We start from the raw sequence: 19,644 nt of genomic DNA, 5'->3' as shown, positions 1-19,644 counted from the left end.
GGAATGAAGTAGGATCTCACTACTGTTTTGATTTGTGTTTCCTTGATGTCTAATAATGTTGAGCATTTTTTCATGTACTCATTTGACTTCCCAGGTAAAAAACTCACCTTTCAATGCAGGAAACACAAAGAGGCATGGATAACTTTACTGCCCATATTTCAATTGAACTATTATCTGTTTATTGTTGAGTTGTAGGAGTTCTTAATATTATATTCTGGACACTAAATCTTTACAAGATTATTATTTATAAATATTTTATTTTATTCATGGCCTACATTTTCACTTTCTTGCTTGTGCCCCTTGAAACAACTTATTTTTTAATTTAATTAACTGCATCTATTTTTCTTTCCTTGATTCTGCTTTAGGTATCATAGCAAAGAAGCCACTGGTTAATCCAGGGTCTAATAGTTTAATTTAATTTAATTTAATTTAAATTGAATTTTTTCCTCAGAATTTTATAATATTAGTTGTTACATTTAAGTATACAATTTATTTTGATTTAACTTTTGTATGTGGTGTGAAGTAGGGAGTCCAATGTTATGCTCTTGAGTTGGAATATCCAATTGTCCTAGAACCATTTGTTTAAAAAGGCTATCCTTTTCCCATTAAGTTTTCTTGGCACTTTAATTAAAAGTCATTTGATCCTGAGAACACCAGAAAACTCCTGACTACAAGGAACTTTAAGTAATAAAAGACCGTCCAAAAGCCTCCATATCTACACTGAAACCAACCACCACCCAAGAGCCAATAAGTTTTAGAGCAAGACATACCATGCAAATTCTCCAGCAACGCAGGAACATAGCCCTGAACGCCAACATACAGGATGCCCAAGGTCACACCTAATACATAGACACATCTCAAAACTCATTACTGGGCACTCCATTGCACTCCAGAGAGAAGAAATCAAGTTCCATGCACCAGAACACTGACACAAGCTTCCCTAACCAGGAAACCTTGACAAGCCAATCGTCCAACCCCACCCACTGGGTAAAACCCCCACAATAAAAAGGAATCACAGACCTCCAGAATACAGAAAGCCCACTCCAGACACAGCAATCTAAACAAGATAAAAAGGCAGAGAAATACCCAACAGGTAAAGAAACATGAAAAATGCCCACCAAGTCAAACAAAAGAGGAGGAGATAGGGAATCTACCTGAAAAAGAATTTAGAATAATGATAATAAAAATGATCCAAAATCTTGAAAACAAAATGGAGTTACAGATAAATAGCCTGGAGACAAAGATTGAAAAGATGCAAGAAATGTTTAATAAAGACCTAGAAGAAATAAAAAAGAGTCAATTAAAAATGAATAATGCAATAAATGAGATCAAAAACACTCTGGAGGGAACCAAGAGTAGAATAACAGAGACAGAAGATAGGATAAGTGAGGTAGAAGATAAAATGGTGGAAATAAATGAAGCAGAGAGGAAAAAAGGATCAAAAGAAATGAGGACAACCTCAGGGACCTCTGGGACAGTGTGAAACGCGCCAACATTCGAATCATAGGAGTCGCAGAAGAAGAAGACAAAAAGAAAGGCCATGAGAAAATACTCGAGGAGATAATAGCTGAAAACTTCCCTAAAATGGGGAAGGAAATAACCACCCAAGTCCAAGAAACCCAGAGAGTCCCAAACAGGATAAACCCAAGGCGAAACACCCCAAGACACATATTAATCAAATTAACAAAGATCAAACACAAAGAACAAATACTAAAAGCAGCAAGGGAGAAACAACAAATAACACACAAAGGGATTCCCATAAGGATAACAGCTGATCTATCAATAGAAACCCTCCAGGCAAGAAGGGAATGGCAGGACATACTGAAAGTAATGAAAGAAAATAACCTACAACCTAGATTACTGTATCCAGCAAGGATCTCATTCAGATATGAAGGAGAATTCAAAAGCTTTACAGACAAGCAAAAGCTGAGAGAATTCAGCACCACCAAACCAGCTCTTCAACAAATGCTAAAGGATCTTCTCTAGATAGGAAATGCAGAAAGCCTGTATAAACGTGAACCCAAAACAACAAAGTAAATGGGAACGGGACCACACCTATCAATAATTACCTTAAATGTAAGTGGGTTGAATGCCCCAACCAAAAGACAAAGATTGGCTGAATGGATACAAAAACAAGACCCCTATATATGCTGTTTACAAGAGACCCACCTCAAAACAAGAGACACACAGACTAAAAGTGAAGGGCTGGAAAAAAGTAGTTCACGCAAACGGAGACCAAAAGAAAGCAGGAGTCGCAATACTCATATCAGATAAAATAGACTTTCAAATAAAGGATGTGGAAAGAGACAAACAAGGACACTACATAATGATCAAAGGATCAATCCAAGAAGAGGATATAACAATTATAAATATATATGCACCCAACATAGGAGCACCGCAATATGTACGTCAAACACTAATGAGTATGAAAGAGGAAATTAATAGTAACACAATAATAGTGGGAGACTTTAATACCCCACTCACAACTATGGATAGATCAACTAAACAGAAAATTAACAAGGAAACACAAACCTTAAATGACACAATGGACCAGCTAGACCTAATTGATATCTATAGGACATTTCACCCCAAAACAATCAACTTCACCTTTTTCTCAAGTGCACACGGAACCTTCTTCAGAATAGATCACATCCTGGGCCATAAATCTGGTCTTGGAAAATTCAAAAAAATTGAAATCATTCCAGTCATCTTTTCTGACCACAGTGCAGTAAGATTAGATCTCAATTACAGGAAAAAAATTGTTAAAAATTCAAACATATGGAGGCTAAATAACATGCTTCTGAATAACCAACAAATCATAGAAGAAATAAAAAAAGAAATCAAAATATGTATAGAAATGAATGAAAATGAAAACACAACAACCCAAAACCTATGGGACACTGTAAAAGCAGTGCTAAGGGGAAGGTTCATAGCATTACAGGCTTACATCAAGAAACAAGAAAAAAGCCAAATAAATAACCTAACTCTACACCTAAAGCAACTAGAGAAGGAAGAAATGAAGAACCTCAGGGTTAGTAGAAGGAAAAAATCTTAAAAATTAGGGCAGAAATAAATGCAAAAGAAATTAAAGAGACCATAGCAAAAATCAACAAAGCTAAAAGCTGGTTTTTTGATAAAATAAACAAAATTGACAAACCATTAGAAAGACTCATTAAGAAGCAAAGAGAGAAGAACCAAATTAACAAAATTAGAAATGAAAATGGAGAGATCACAACAGACAACACTGAAATACAAAGGATCATAAGAGACTACTACCAGCAGCTCTATGCCAATAAAATGGACAACTTGGATGAAATGGACAAATTCTTAGAAAAGTATAACCTTCCAACCCTGAACCAGGAAGAAATAGAAGATCTTAACAGACCCATCACAAGCAAGGAAATCGAAACTGTAATCAGAAATCTTCCAGCAAACAAAAGCCCAGGACCAGATGGCTTCACAGCTGAATTCTACCAAAAACTTAGAGAAGAGCTAACACCTATCTTACTCAAACTCTTCCAGAAAATTGCAGAAGAAGGTAAACTTCCAAACTCATTCTATGAGGCCACCATCACCCTAATTCCAAAACCAGACAAAGATGCCACAAAAAAAGAAAACTACAGGCCAATATCACTGATGAACATAGATGCAAAAATCCTTAACAAAATTCTAGCAAACAGAATCCAACAACATATTAAAAAAATCATACACCATGACCAAGTGGGCTTTATCCCAGGAATGCAAGGATTCTTTAATATCTGCAAATCAATCAATGTAATACACCACATTAACAAATTGAAAGATAAAAACCATATGATTATCTCAATAGATGCAGAGAAAGCCTTTGACAAAATTCAACACTCATTTATGATTAAAACTCTCCAGAAAGCAGGAATAGAAAGAACATACCTCAACATAATAAAAGCTATATATGACAAACCCACAGCAAGCATCAGCCTCAATGGTGAAAAATTGAAAGCATTTCCCCTGAAATCAGGAACAAGACAAGGGTGCCCATTCTCACCACTACTATTCAACATAGTGTCAGGAAGTTTTGGCCACAGCAATCAGAGCAGACAAAGAAGTAAAAGGAATCCAGATGGGAAAGGAAGAAGTGAAACTCTCGCTGTTTGCAGATGACATGATCCTCTGCATAGAAAACCCTAAAGACTCTTCCAGAAAATTACTAGAGCTAATCAATGAATATAGTAAAGTTGCAGGATATAAAATTAACACACAGAAATCCCTTGCATTCCTATATACTAACAATGAAAAAACAGAAAGAGAAATTAAGGAAACAATACCATTCACCATTGCAACAAAACGAATAAAATACTTAGGAGTACATCTACCTAAAGAAACAAAAGACCTATACATAGAAAACTATAAAACACTGATGAAAGAAATCAAAGAGGACACAAACAGATGGAAAAACATACCATGTTCATGGATTGGAAGAATCAATATTGTCAAAATGGCTATTCTACCCAAAGCAATCTATAGATTCAATGCAATCCCTATCAAGCTACCAACGGTATTTTTCACAGAACTAGAACAAATAATTTCACAATTTGTATGGAAATACAAAAAACCTCGAATAGCCAAAGTAATCTTGAGAAAGAAGAATGGAACTGGAGGAATCAACCTGCCTGACTTCAGACTCTACTACAAAGCCACAGTCATCAAGACAGTATGGTACTGGCACAAAGACAGAAATATAGATCAATGGAACAGAATAGAAAGCCCAGAGATAAATCCACGAACCTATGGACACCTTATCTTTGACAAAGGAGGCAAGGATATACAATGGAAAAAAGACAACCTCTTTAACAAGTGGTGCTGGGAAAACTGGTCAACCACTTGTAAAAGAATGAAACTAGAACACTTTCTAACACCATACACAAAAATAAACTCAAAATGGATTAAAGATCTAAATGTAAGACCAGAAACTATAAAACTCCTAGAGGAGAACATAGGCAAAACACTCTCCGACATAAATCACAGCAGGATCCTCTATGACCCACCTCCCAGAATATTGGAAATAAAAGCAAAAATAAACAAATGGGACCTAATGAAACTTAAAAGCTTTTGCACAACAAAGGAAACTATAAGTAAGGTGAAAAGACAGCCCTCAGATTGGGAGAAAATAATAGCAAATGAAGCAACAGACAAAGGATTAATCTCAAAAATATACAAGCAACTCCTGCAGCTCAATTCCAGAAAAATAAACGACCCAATCAAAAAATGGGCCAAAGAACTAAACAGACATTTCTCCAAAGAAGACATACAGATGGCTAACAAACATATGAAAAATGCTCAACATCACTCATTATCAGAGAAATGCAAATCAAAACCACAATGAGGTACCATTACATGCCAGTCAGGATGGCTGCTATCCAAAAGTCCACAAGCAATAAATGCTGGAGAGGGTGTGGAGAAAAGGGAACCCTCTTACACTGTTGGTGGGAATGCAAACTAGTACAGTCACTATGGAAAACAGTGTGGAGATTTTTTTTTAAAAAACTGGAAACAGAACTGCCATATGACCCAGCAATACCACTTCTGGGCATACACACTGAGGAACCAGATCTGAAAGAGACACGTGCACCCCAATGTTCATCGCAGCACTGTTTATAATAGCCAGGACATGGAAGCAACCTAGATGCCCATCAGCAGATGAATGGATAAGGAAGCTGTGGTACATATACACCATGGACTATTACTCAGCCTTTAAAAAGAATTCATTTGAATCAGTTCTAATGAGATGGATGAAACTGGAGCCCATTATACAGAGTGAAGTAAGCCAGAAAGATAAAGAACATTACAGCATACTAACACATATATATAGAATTTAGAAAGATGGTAATGATAACCCTATATGCAAAACAGAAAAAGAGACACAAATGTACAGAACAGACTTTTGGACTCTGTGGGAGAAGGCGACGGTGGGATGTTTCGAGAGAACAGCATGTATATTATCTAGGGTGAAACAGATCACCAGCCCAGGTTGGATGCATGAGACACGTGCTCGGGCCTGGTGCTCTGGGAAGACCCAGAGGAATCGGGTGGAGAGGGAGGTGGGAGGGGGGATCGGGATGGAGAATACATGTAACTCCATGGCTGATCCATGTTAGTGTGTGACAAAACCCACCGCAATGTTGTGAAGTAATTAGCCTCCAACTAATAAAAATAAATGAAAAAAAAATTAAAAAAAAGAAAATTGCAAAAATAAAATAAAATAAAATGTTCCACCTTGTGGTTTGCAAATTTTATGAAGCATGGAGAACATGTTGGGCCACTGGTGTGTAGCTTGGGCTGAGAATCCCGAGCCATTAGCAAATGCAGTGCACTTAAGGAAACCAAAAAAAAGTCATATGACCATAATGCATGGGTTTATTTCTGAACTCTGAATTCTATTTTATTGATTTATTTATCTCTCATCATGCCACCACCACACAGTCTTGATGGCTTTGCATTTTTTTCTAACTCAAGAATATGAATACTCCAACTTTGTCCTCAATTACTAAGATTGTGTTTTGGCTGTTCTGGATCCCTTGCATGCCCATGTGAATTTGGGGATTAACTGCTCAATTTCTAAAAATAAAAAACAAAACTAGCTGAGTTTTGGAAATAATTTCAAGGGAGTTTACATCAAGTCTAGACTTGAATTTATAGAGTGCTGCAGTCCTACAATATTATGTCTTCTAACCCATGTCTTTCCATTTATTTAGTTCTTTTCTTTCATAACATTTTATAGTTTTCAGGATACAAGTCATACACTCCTTTGGTTAAATCTATTCCTATTGTTTATTGTTTTTTATGTTACCATAAATGAAATTACTTTCTTAATTTCATTTTTGGATGGTTTATTGCAAGTGTACAGACATAAACTTGATTTTATGTATTGATTGTGGATCATTTCACCTTGTTGAACTCATGACCTCTGATTGTGTGTGTGTGTGTTTGTGTGTGTGTTCATGTGTATCTATGAGGGGTAGTAGGTATTCTGGAAATGAAATTACAGAATCTACTTAGAGACGCATGTATAATTTTGCCACAAGCAACATAGTGTCACACGGCTGTTGTTCCACCGCTGAGTCATGTTCAGCTCTTTTTGGACTGTAGCATGCCAGGCTCCTCTGTCCATAGGATTTCCCAGGCAAGAATTGTAGATTGGTATGTCATTTCCTCCTCTAGGGGATCTTCCTGACCCAGGGATCAAACCCATGTCTCCTGCATTGAGACAGATGCTTTACCATTGAGCCACCGGGGAAGCCCTGGTGTCACACTAGGAAGCACAAATTAGGGAAAAGCTTCGAAGGTTCAAATCTTACACTTCCTACTTCTAAGTCAAGTATATTGGAGCTAATCATATAACCAATCTGAATCTCAGTCTCTGTTTCAATAAATGGGGTTTGGGGTGGGCAGAAGAGTCTTCACTGCAAGATCCCAAGGTGAGACCCCTGCTGCTGGAAGAACGTCGTCTTTTTCTCCTGTTGGTCTCTATCAAGGTCTTCACCAGAACACAGGGCCCAGGAAGCTGTCGTTGCTCTGCAGTGAGAATGGGAATCACCTGGAGAGCTTGTTAAGCAACTTCCTGGGCCCTACATCAGAGATTCTGATTGGTGGAGGGCCACGAATTTGTCTTTCCAACTCCTGGCTGCCTCAGACTGACTTTGAGTAGCAGTACTTTAGAAAACATTTCTCCAAGGTGCGTCTGCAACACTGGCAAAGAAGCAGCTATCTCAACATATAAAGAAGTTCTAAGCTGTGGGCATTTCCTGACATGCTGCAAAGGTGAGTCCAGCATCCCTTTATTTTCAAATGTATCGCCTAAGGATATCTCCCATTCAGGCTCTCATGATGCTGTCTTTCTTGTCTTTGTAAGCTTAGTCACGCACAGGAGGATCAAAACTTTGTATGATGGCTTGCATGCCCAATTATCAGGAGAATAAAGATTGTAGGCACAGAACCTCAAAATCATTTTCATCAGTTTCCTGGCTGTGGTGGCTTGAATTGGTTGAAATCCGTGACTGCTGATGGATGCTCAGCAAGTCAAGAATGATACTGTTTTAAATGTAGCAGGCTTTCTTGGCAAAATCTCTTCAGAACGTTGAGGGAGGTATTTTAGGAAATTGGAGTTTCTTAGAAATTTTTTTTCATTTGTTTTTTGTTTTTGGAATTTAAGAATTAAACATATTGAAAATATATTGAAAAATCATCCATAAACTCCTGGAAAAAAACTTATAGTTCTTGTCTCCTTATAACAAGGCTTGTTATACTCAGTTCAGCTCAGTCAGTTCAGTTGCTCAGTCATGTCTAACTCTTTGCGACCCCATGGACTGTAGCACACCAGACCTTCTTGTCAATCACCAATTTCCAGAGTTTACCCAAATTCATGTCCATTGAGTTACTGATGCCATCCAACCATCTCATCCTCTGTCTTCCCCTTCTCCTCCTGCCCTCAGTCTTTCCCAGCATCAGGGTCTTTTCAAATGAGTCAGCTCTTCGCATCTGGTGGCCAAAGTATTGGAGTTTCACCTTCAACATCGGTCCTTCCAATGAACACCCAGGGCTGATGTCCTTTAGCATGGACTGGTTGGATCTCCTTGCAGTCCAAGGAACTCTCAAGAGTCTTCTCCAACACCACAGTTCAAAAGCATCAATTGTTCCACACTCAGGTTTCTTTATAGCCCAACTCTCACATACATACATGACTACTGGCAAAACCATAGCCTTAACTAGACAGAACCTTTTTTGGCAAAGCAATTTCTCTGCTTTTTAATATGCTGTCTAGGTTGGTCATAACCTTCCTTCCAAGAAATAAGTGTCTTTTAATTTCATGGCTGCAGTCACCATCTAAACTGATTTTGGAACCCCCCAAAATAAAGTTTTCCACTGTTTCCCCACCTATTTGCCATGAAGATATGGGACCAGATGCCATGATCTTCGTTTTCTGAAAGTTGAACTTTAAGCCAATTTTTTAACTCTCTTCTTTCACATTCATCAAGAGGCTGTTTGGTTCTTCATAATTTTCTGCCATAACGGTAGTGTCATCTGCATATCTGAGGTTATTGATATTTCCCCCTGCAATCTTGATTCCAACTTCTGCTTCATCCAGCCTGGCTTTTCGCATGACATACTCTGCATATAAGTTAAATATGCAGGGTGACAATATACAGCCTTGACACACTGCTTTTCCTATTTGGAACAAGTCTGTTGTTCCATGTCTAGTTCTAACTGTTGTTTCCTGACCTGCGTACAGATTCTCAAGAGGCAGGTCAGGAGGTTTGTTATTCCCATCTCTTTCAGAATTTTCCACAGTTTATTGTGATCCATACAGTCAAAACATCCATAGACGTTTTTCTGGAACTCTCTTGTTCTTTTTTTTTTTTTTTTTTTTTTTTTTTTTTTTTTTTTTTTTTTTTTTTTTTTTTTTTTTTTTTTTTTTTTTTTTGCATCTTTTTTTTTTTTTTTTTAATTTTTTTCAGTGGGTTTTGTCATACATTGACATGAATCAGCAATAGATTTACACGTATTCCCCATCCCGATCCCCCCTCCCCCCTCCCTCTCCACCCGATTCCTCTGGGTCTTCCCAGTGCACCAGGTTCGAGCACTTGTCTCATGCATCCCACCTGGGCTGGTGATCTGTTTCACCGTAGATAATATACATGCTGTTCTTTCGCAACATCCCACCCTCACCTTCTCCCACAGTTCTTTAGTAGATGCAGCATATGTTGGCAATTTGATCTCTGGTTCCTCTCCCTTTTCTAAAACCAGTTTGAAAATCTGGAGGTTCATGGTTCACATACTGCTGAAGTCTGGCTTGGAGAATTTTGAGCATTACTTTACTAATGTGTGAAATGAGTGCAATCATTTTGTAGTTTGAGCATTCTTTAGCATTGCCTTTCTTTGGGATTGGAATAAAAACTGACATTTTCCAGTCCTGTGGGCACTGCTGAGTTTTACAAATTTGCTGACATATAGAGTGCAACACTTTCACAGCATCATCTTTTAGTATTTGAAATAGCTCAGCTGGAATTCCATCACCTCCACTAGCTTTGTTCATAGTGATGCTTCCTAAGGCCCACTTGACTTCACATTCCAGGATGTCTGGTTCTAGGTGAGTGATCACACCATCATGATTATCTGGGTCATGAAGGTCTTTTTTGTACAGTTTTCTGTGTATTCTTGTCACCTCTTCTTAATATCTTCTGCTTCTGTTAGGTCCATACAACTTCTGTCCTTTATTGAGCCTATCTTTTAATGAAATATTCCCTTGGTATCTCTAATTTTCTTGAAGAGACCTCTAGTATTTCCCATTCTATTGTTTTCCTCTATTTCTTTGCACTGATCTCTGAGGAAGGCTTTCTTATCTCTCCTTGCTATTCTTTAATACTCTGCATTCAAATGGGTATATCTTTCCTTTTCTCCTTTGCTCTTCGCTTCTCTTCTTTTCACAGCTATTTGTAAGGCCTCCTAGATAGCCTTTTTTTTTTTTTCTTTTTTTGCATTTCTTTTTTGGGGGATGGTCTTGATCCCTGTCTCCTGTACAATGCCAAGAACCTCCAACCTCTGTCCATAGTTCATCAGGCACTCGGTCTTGTCAGGGAATGTTTAACGGGAAGATTCCTACGTGCTGTCTCTCATGAGTCCTTTGTCCCTCTTCAAGTGGAACAGCACGCTGCTCCCAGGGACTGAAGTCATTGTGTGAGGCAAGCATGAGTCTCCTTTAGTAAACATTCTCCTTAGGACAAAACAGCTTAGTCTCCTTCCCCTTTCTTGAGATAGGGATTGTCTTCTGACCTTGTGACTAACTTTAGCCCATGTTTCCTTGGTAACGTTTGCTGTACATTTGGTTTTCTGATCTCTATCATTCCCGAAAGAAGTTTCTTGTACTGCAGCCTATATATACTCATAGAAAAATCATTAAAGCACCTTTGCTCCATCAGAGCTTGGGTCCCCGGGTCTTTTTTTGTCTTTCTCTCTCTCCTTTTCTGGCTGACTCTCTGGAGCGTGGAGACCCGTCGTGCTCACTTTTCTGCCCGGGCTTCTAAGACCCCCTCGAGAGGGCGCCTGGTGCCTTCGTGAGCGATGCAAGTCCTGTGTCAAGGACTTTATTGATCCTCTGCATAAACCAAGGGACATCGGCCTCTTTCTCTCTTTCACTTTCTTATCGTCGACTCCGTACCTCCAGATTCCGGTCCATTAAGAGACCCCAACACGGTCTATCAGATCTAGTCCCTTAATTCTGTTTCTCACTTCCACTGTATAATCGTAAGGGATTTGATTTAGGTCATACCTGAATGGTCTAGTGGTTTTATGTACTTTCTTCAATTTAAGTCTGAATTTGACAATAAGGAGTTCATGATCTTAGCCACAGTCAGCTCCCAGTCTTGTCTTTGCTGACTGTATAGACTTTCTTTATCTTTGGCTGCAAAGAATATAATCAATCTGATTTCAGTGTTGACCATCCGGTGATGTCCGTGTGTAGTCTTCTCTTGTGTTGTTGGCAGAGGGTGTTTTCTATGACCAGTGCATTCTCATGGCAAAACTATATTAGCCTTTGCTCTGCTTCATTTTATACTCCAAGGCCAAATTTGCCTCCAATAAACCTCCAGGTGTTTCTTGACTTCCTACTTTTGCATTCCAGTCCCCTATAATGAAAAGGACATCTTTTTGTGTGTGTTAGTTCTAAAAGGTCTTGTAGGTCGTCATAGAACTGTTCAACTTCAGCTTCTTCAGCATTACTGGTCAGGGCATAGATTTGGATTACCATGATATTGAATGGTTTGCCTTAGAAATGAACAGAGATCATTCTATCATTTGGGAGAATGCATCCAAGTACTGCATTTTGGACTCTTTTGTTGATTATGATGTCTACTCCATTTCTTCTAAGGGATTCCTGTCCACAGTAGGAGATATAATGGTCATCTGAGTTAAACTCCCCCATTCCAGTCCATTTGAGTTCCCTGATTCCTAGAATGTCAATGTTCACTCTTGTCATTTCCTGTTTGACCACTTCCAATTTGCCTTGATTCATGGACCTAACATTTCAGGTTCACGTGAAATATTGCTCTTTACAGCATTGGACTTTACTTCCATCACCAGTCACATCCACCAATGGGTGTTGTTTTCTCTTTGGCGCCATCTCTTCATTCTTTCTGGAGTTATTTCTCCTCTGATCTCCAGTTGTGTATTGGGCATCTACTGACCTGGGGAGTTCATCTTTCAATGTCATATCTTTTTGCCTTTTCATAATATTTTGTGGTTCTCAAGACAAGAGTACTGAAGTGGTTTGCCATTTCCTTCTCCAGTGGACTTTGTTTTGTCAGAGCTCTCCACCATGACCTGTCCATCTTGGATGGCTCTACCTGTCATGACTCATAGTTTCATTGAGTTAGACAAGGCTGTGGTCCATGTGAACAGTTTGATTAGTTTTCTGTGATTGTGGTTTTCATTCTGTCCACACTCTGTTGGATAAGGATAAGAGCCTTAAGGAAGCTTCCTGATGGGAGAGACTGACTATGGGGTAAACTGGGTCTTATTCTGATGGGTGGGGTCAAGCTCAGTAAATCTTTAATCCAATTTTCTATTGATGGGTGGGGCTGTGTTCCCTTCCTGTTGTTTGACCTCAGACCAAAGATGGTGGAGGTAATGAAAATAACGGTGACCTCCATCTTGGGTGGTCCTACACAGCATAGCTCATATAGCTTCACTGAGTTAGAGAAGGCTGTGGTCCATGTGATTAGATTGGTTAGTTTTCTGTGAATGTGGTTTTCAGTCTGTGATTGTGGTTTTCAGTATTGTTACATTCTGGCTAAGCTAAAGGGTAAAGATAGGGTTAAGGATAAAATGGCTTCCCAGGTGGCTCAGTGGTAAAGAATTTGTCTGCCAAGCAGAAGACGCAGGTTTGATCCTTGGGTAGGACAATCCCCTAGGGTAGGAAATGACACCCCATTCCACTATTCTTATCTGATAAACCCCATGGACAGAGGAGCCTGGCGGGCTACAGTCCATGGGTTTGCAAAGAGTCAGACATGAGTTAGCGACTAGACAACAATGAGTACCTACTTCACAGAGTTTTCTTTCTTTTTTTTTTTTCCTGAGGATTAAATAAGCTAACATATGTGGCATATTACAGTGCCTGCTAACAGTGTTATGCAAATTTCAACTATTATCACTTATATATAGAAAATATAAAACATAGAAATAACACATTTCATAATATAAACTATAGTAAAGTAAAGCTTAGCAAAATCTTGTCAGTTGTCAGGGATTCCTAGAAGAAACAGTTAGTCTCAGTGTTGAAGGCGAGGCAGACTCCTCTAGGGTATATTCAAGTCTTAGGTCAAAAGCATGTTTGTGATTATTGGGAGTCTGAGTGTAAGAAGGTGGAGAAAAACAGTACAAACAGTACAAAGGTCCATGAATTGTGCCCTTTTCAACATACTCTACCAACCCCTCTAAACTTTGAACAGCCGCTAGAATTACAGTGACTTTTCTTAACCAATATATCATTATGAACCAAACTGTTTTACTTATAAGTGTACACATAAGTCCCCTATAAGATGAATAAATGGTCTGTATGGGGAGTCTAGAAGTTATGAGCTTTTAATTGCTAACGTGCATCAACTACACACCATTCCTCAAATCTGCTTTTGGAGTAGAATCGCTTCAGTCATACCATGAAATGTGACCCCTTCAGTCATGGTAGTCCTAGGTTGTTGACTCACAAAAGAATTTATCTTGGGCTGTGAACATAGGAATGTCTAACCCAGAAATGGCATGATGGTATTTCTCTCCCAACTTTTTGGTTTTGAGGCACCAAGTCAGGATGTGGGAGAGAGATGAAATGGCAGTAGTATCTAAAGGGAGCCTCAGGCTTTTTTTCCTTTTTTTTTTTTTTTCCAGTTAGTTTATAATCCAATGGGGTCAAGTGGAATGCTAGAAAAGAAAAGGAAATACATGATTGGTCTAGATTTTTTATAGGTAAATATATTCTTTAGCTTTCAGTGATAAAAGAATATAGGTCCAGAATATATGGGATCACTTGGGCCAAGTGTAAATGATGTATGAAATGAAAAATCCTCAGGGGCATGGCTCTGCAAACACTGCCATGCTAGGCCATTTACAGCTGTATTAAGCTTAAACAAAACAGAAAGATCCAGAAATTTCATGGTAAAAAGGGCAGTTTGTAGGTATGCATATGGACATGCATATGTACATAAGAACACACAGAAAATTAAAAACCTCTTTGAAGATTATTTTTTACCTTTTCATTCACAGAAGCAATTATAGAAGTATTTTTTCTTCTATAATATTTTATATGATTATATATAATTATATATAATATGTATTATTATAATTATATATATTATAATAATGTATATAATTTATACAAGTATTTTTTCTTCCCTGGATGCTGGGAGCTACATGTTCCAGCTGGTATAGTTACAAGATGGTAGACTCCATAGTAACTTTATGTGGAATAAATCTCCATCTCATATTAAACTTCATATTAGCTTCCCTGGTAGCTCAGATGGTAAAGAATCCACCTACAATGTAGGAGATCTGGGTTTGATTCCTGGATAGGAGAAGATTCCCTGGAGAAGGAAATGACAACCTATTCCACTATTCTTGCCTGGAGATTCCCATGGACAGAGGAGCCTTGCAAGCTCCATAGGGTCACAAGAGTTGGACAGGACTGAGTGACTAACTCTTCTACTTTCCACTTCCATATTAAACTTATAATGTGGGTATGAAATAAACTTTGTAAAGATAGGCCCTTGAGATTTAGAGGTAATTTGTTAATAGCCTAACTACCTATCAGAATCTAAAAAGCAATTTTCAAATACCTTACAAAGAGGTATATAAGTAAATTTGGAATATCATTTTGAAATACAGAATCTATAGCCACCTTGTATTTATCTCAACAAATGCATCTTTCAATAAAGAAAACAACCCAGTAAAGTACTAATGGTGTTGTGACTTTGTTAACTTAACATTTGCTAAAAGCAAAGATCTAGGAGGAGGGACTCTACACCATGGTTCAACAAAAGTTCGCAAGAGAATAGAAATAGAGCAGCTTACTACTCATGGGCCCTGGAGGAAGGACATGACATAATTCAAGGGGCCAAACAGGGAGGTCAAGGAGGGAAGGAGGAGAGAGTAGCAAGACCAGGCCTTTATTAGTGTCTGTGGAAGGAGTACTTTGGGGTTCCTAAACTAAGGCTGTATTGGTCAATTCAACTTTAAAAAATAAAAGGATATTTTGGTAAGCCCTGCAGGGGTTTTCTCTAAAGAGCATACAAGGGGAAGACCTTGAGAGGTGAGAGGGATTCTTTATCATAAGGGTCATCAGGGGAGTCATGTTAGGGACTTGTATTTGCTTATGAGTCTGCAGATTGTTATCCCATGAATGTGCACTAGAGTCACTTGTTCACACGAAAGGGAAGCCGAGACATCGCTATCATGGAGTTGTTTAAACTCAGGGCAAAAGAATGTGGTTTACAGAAAGGTTAAAAAAATTAAGGAATGTATTAATTTCATTAACTCTCCTGTCCTTTGATCTCCAGCATGACCTGTTCCCACCAGAAATATGCCAAATATTTCTGACCTTCCCTGCAAACTAACATCTAGCTGATGTCTGTCCTCACCACTGCCAATATTCTTGCTTATAATTGGGGATCATATGGACCACCTAAGGATTAAATAGTCAAAGGCCATTTTTTAAATTTAATTGGAGGATAATTACTTTACAATATTGTGATGGTTTTTGCCATGCATGTGTTCCCTTCATCCTGAAGCCCACTTCCACCTCCCTCCCCACCCTATCCCCCTAGGTTGTGACAGAGCACCAGATTTGGGTGCCCCGCTTCGTACATTAAACTCTCACTGACATGTGGTATTGTATACGCTTCAAAGCTATTCTTTCAAGTTACCCCACCCTCTCCTCTCACTGACTTCCCTGGTGGCTCAGACGGTAAAGCGTCTGCCTACCATGCGGGAGACCTGGGTTCGATTTCTGGGTCAGGAAGATCTCCTGGAGAAGGAAATGGCAACCCACTCCAGTACTCTTGCCTGGAAAATCCCATCCACAGAGGAGCCTGGTAGGCTACAGTCCATGGGGTCGCAAAGAGTCGGATACGACTGAGCGACTTCACTCACTCCTCTCACTGAATCCAAAAGTCTGTTCTTTAAGTCTGTGTCTCCTTTGCAGCCCTGTACATAGAATCATCAGTACCATCTTTGGAAATTCCATATATTTGCATTAATATACAGCATTTGTTTTTCTCTTTCTGACTTACTTTACTCTGTATAATAGGCTCTAGGTTCATTCACTTCATTAGAACTGACTCAAATAAGTTCCTCAAAGGCTATTTTGAGTGACAAGCTTTTAATTCAATAGAAAGGATATAATCAATAAAAATAAATAAACTGAATTTTATTTTTGTGGTTGGAATCTATGTTGTTCCAAATGTATGTCTACCGCTAACTTCTGTTGGTTCCATGAACTTTGCAAGCTGGACAACATTGGCCCAAAACTGAGACTGGTCAGGTCAAGTCACAGAGAGCGAGCAAGCCCCAAGACTTGTCTACCCTCCGCTGCAAGTACTCTTATATGTTATTTGATCAAGTTGGTCAAAGTTAACAAATTCCATGGTTTAAGTCACAAGAAAGTGGCATGTCACTGTCTTTTTTTAAGTCTATGGATTGTATTAAGATGTAATTGTATGTCTGTTTATTTTATGCCCTTGAAAACTGTTATGATGAATGTTGTTGAGAATGTGGAGAAAAGGGAACACTTGTACGATGTTGGTGGGAATATAAATTGCTACAGCCATTGTGGAAACCAGTACAGATATTCTTCGAAAAATTAAAAATAGAACAACCACATGATCCAGCAATGCATTACTGAATGTATATTCAAAGGAAAAAAATCACAATCAGCATCTCAAGGAGATATCTTCTCTCATTTTTCATCACAGCATCATTCGTGATACTCAAAGTAGGGAAACAACTGAAGTGTTCAAGATTAAATAAAAGATGGTATGTAGAAGAGAATATTATTCAGAATATTCTAACAATAGAATTTTATTCAACTATAAAAAAGCAGGAAATCCTGCTATTTATGATAGCATGGATAAAAATGGAGGGCATTATGCTGAATGAAATAAACTAGACGTAGAGACACAAACAAATACCAAAAATATATTCACTTACATGTGGACTCTAAAGAAAATTCATAGATCCAGAGAGTAGAATGTGGTTGCCAGAGACAGGAGGTGGAAGAAATGCGGAGATATTGGTTAAAACATACAAACTTTCACGCATAATGAGTAAGATCTGAGGATCAAATGTACATGGTGACTATAATTAATTACATTGTATTGTACACTTGAAATTTGCTAGTCAAGTAGATCATAAAGGTTCTCACACACACAGGAAGATAATAACAAATGTGCTAATTATCTTAATTGTGGTAAATATTTCACAATGTATATTTATATCAAATCAGAATGTAGTATACTTTAAATGTAAACAACTTTATCTGTCAATTACACCTCAAGTAGCTGAAGGGAAAAAGTAAACTGTTATGAACGATTCCTACCTCCTGCTACCACTGTTGTAATTTAAGGCCCTAGCAGTTTTTGCTTTATTCAAAAGAAATTTTCTTTTTCTCTTTGTTGAAATACTACTTTCAAGCAATGATCAATTCAGTGTCACTTTTGGGCTTCCCTTGTGGCTCAGCTGGTAAAGAATCTGCTTGCAAAGTGGGAAACCTGGGTTCGATCCCTGGGTTGAAAAGATCCCCTAGAGAAGGGAAAGGCTACCCACTCCAGTATTCTGGCCTAGAGAATTCCATGGACTGTATAGTCCATAGGGTGGCAAAGAGTCAGGCATGACTGAGCAACTTTCACTTTCACTTCCTTTTATGAAATCTTTCCTGTTTTTGTTTAAAATTTGACAGAATTTTTATTTCACAGTACCTTAATCTTATTGATAAAAGTGAAGGCACAGTTGAAAATGGATAATGTTGAAATAACTGTTAACTAGATTATGAAATAATGTGTTCATAGTTAACCAAGATAGCAGAAGATTTTAAAATGATGCTCTGAAGTTCTTACATGGTACTTACAGCTGTAAGTTGCTAAGTTACAAGCAAGGTATAAACAGATAGAAATGAACAAATAATATAAAAAATTTAGGTAGATAGGAGATTCATGTTTCATTTATCCAATGACATATTTATGATTAAATATAAATTAAAATCCTACTTGCACTCCATATCCAGGTCTTTTAAACTGGTTCAGTCAAAGAGGTAAGACCTTTGACTGGCTCACATGAGAAGCTCCACTCCTCGGCCCAGTTTTGGGGAGCTTACCAGACTTGAGTTCATCAATAATTTCTTCAGTATACTTAGGTGTCAGATCCTTATAGTAGTTGTCATTTATTTGAACCATTGGTGTGTTTACACAGGCCCCTAAACATTCCACTTCTATAAGAGTGAAAAGTTTCTCAAGTGTATTGTCTCCAACATGAGTCCAAGTTTTTTCTAAATGACTTCCAGTATGCAGTCAGAGTTTTGAAGCATGCAAGGTGTAGTGGTATATACTTGAATGTGACACTTTCCAACTGGCTTTTGATTATACACTGTATGAAAAGTTGCTACTTCATATATCCTTATTGGAGGTACATGTAAAATCTCTGCAACCTTGTTCGTAGAGATGGGCAGCCATCCAATTCTGTTTTGGGGCAAAATTCAGGTCTGGAAGCAGAGCAGCTGCTTTATGCTCTTTGGGATAGTTTTTTACAATGGCCTCTTACAGTTTTCCGATATGAAATCAAATGGAGTATCTGGGTTATTCTCGGGAGTATCTCTGTTTGCAAATAAGGCTCCTCCAGCTCCATTCTGCACAGCCGTCTTAGGCAGATTCCTTATATGTCTTCCCCAGTCGGCAGTGAGGCAGCCATGCGGGCCTGGAGCATTGGTGAGAAGAATGTGGTGGGCCAAACTGCCATGAAATCTCTTCTAATTTGAGTTTCTTCTTCCGTCAGATTTCAGTATTTTATTTCTCAGTGTTGTGGTTGAGCTGTGGTCAAATCAGCAGTTGTGACATGATGTGCATATCTATTTGACCTGTGATCCATCTTGAGGGCAAGAAATTTTAAGGAGTTGTCATCTATGAGCTCATGTAATGTACTTTTGTGTAGACACTAGAATATATGTGTGTGTAAGATAATTTTAAATCCAAGGGCGGTTAATTAAAATATGAAGTATCCTATTCAATAATCCTCCTTCTTGAGACATCAATGGAAAATGCTTCATAGATTAAATTTGCACAAGAAGATACAAAATTTACATAATCTAGTTGAATTAAATTTTCTTTGGTGAAATTATGTGTTTAAGAGACAAAATTGGCTAAAAATTTGGATAAATTTTTCTGTGTAAATTTTACTAACTAAGGATCAACACCTTAGATTTAATTCCATTTCATCATGTACACTTCATTCAGTAGAAAATGATGAACCTGATTCATTTAGAAAACTGACTGATTCTGCCGTTAGAATTCTGATGAATCTGAGTTGGAGTAAATGTTTCATGCAAGCACTTGTCACTGAATAAAAGAGAAAATGAGT

The 19,644-nt window shown here is 38.1% G+C and overlaps 1 pseudogene; it reads right to left on the bottom strand.

Annotated features, from left to right (window-relative positions):
* Positions 1-18,269: 18,269 nt before the first annotated feature.
* LOC122454017 lies at positions 18,270-19,026 on the bottom strand (annotated as a pseudogene).
* Positions 19,027-19,644: the final 618 nt, after the last annotated feature.

This window comes from Cervus canadensis, chromosome 15 (assembly GCF_019320065.1).
Source record: "Cervus canadensis isolate Bull #8, Minnesota chromosome 15, ASM1932006v1, whole genome shotgun sequence".
NCBI classification, from domain to species: domain Eukaryota; kingdom Metazoa; phylum Chordata; class Mammalia; order Artiodactyla; family Cervidae; genus Cervus; species Cervus canadensis.
This window is presented reverse-complemented; position numbering and strand designations above follow the sequence as displayed.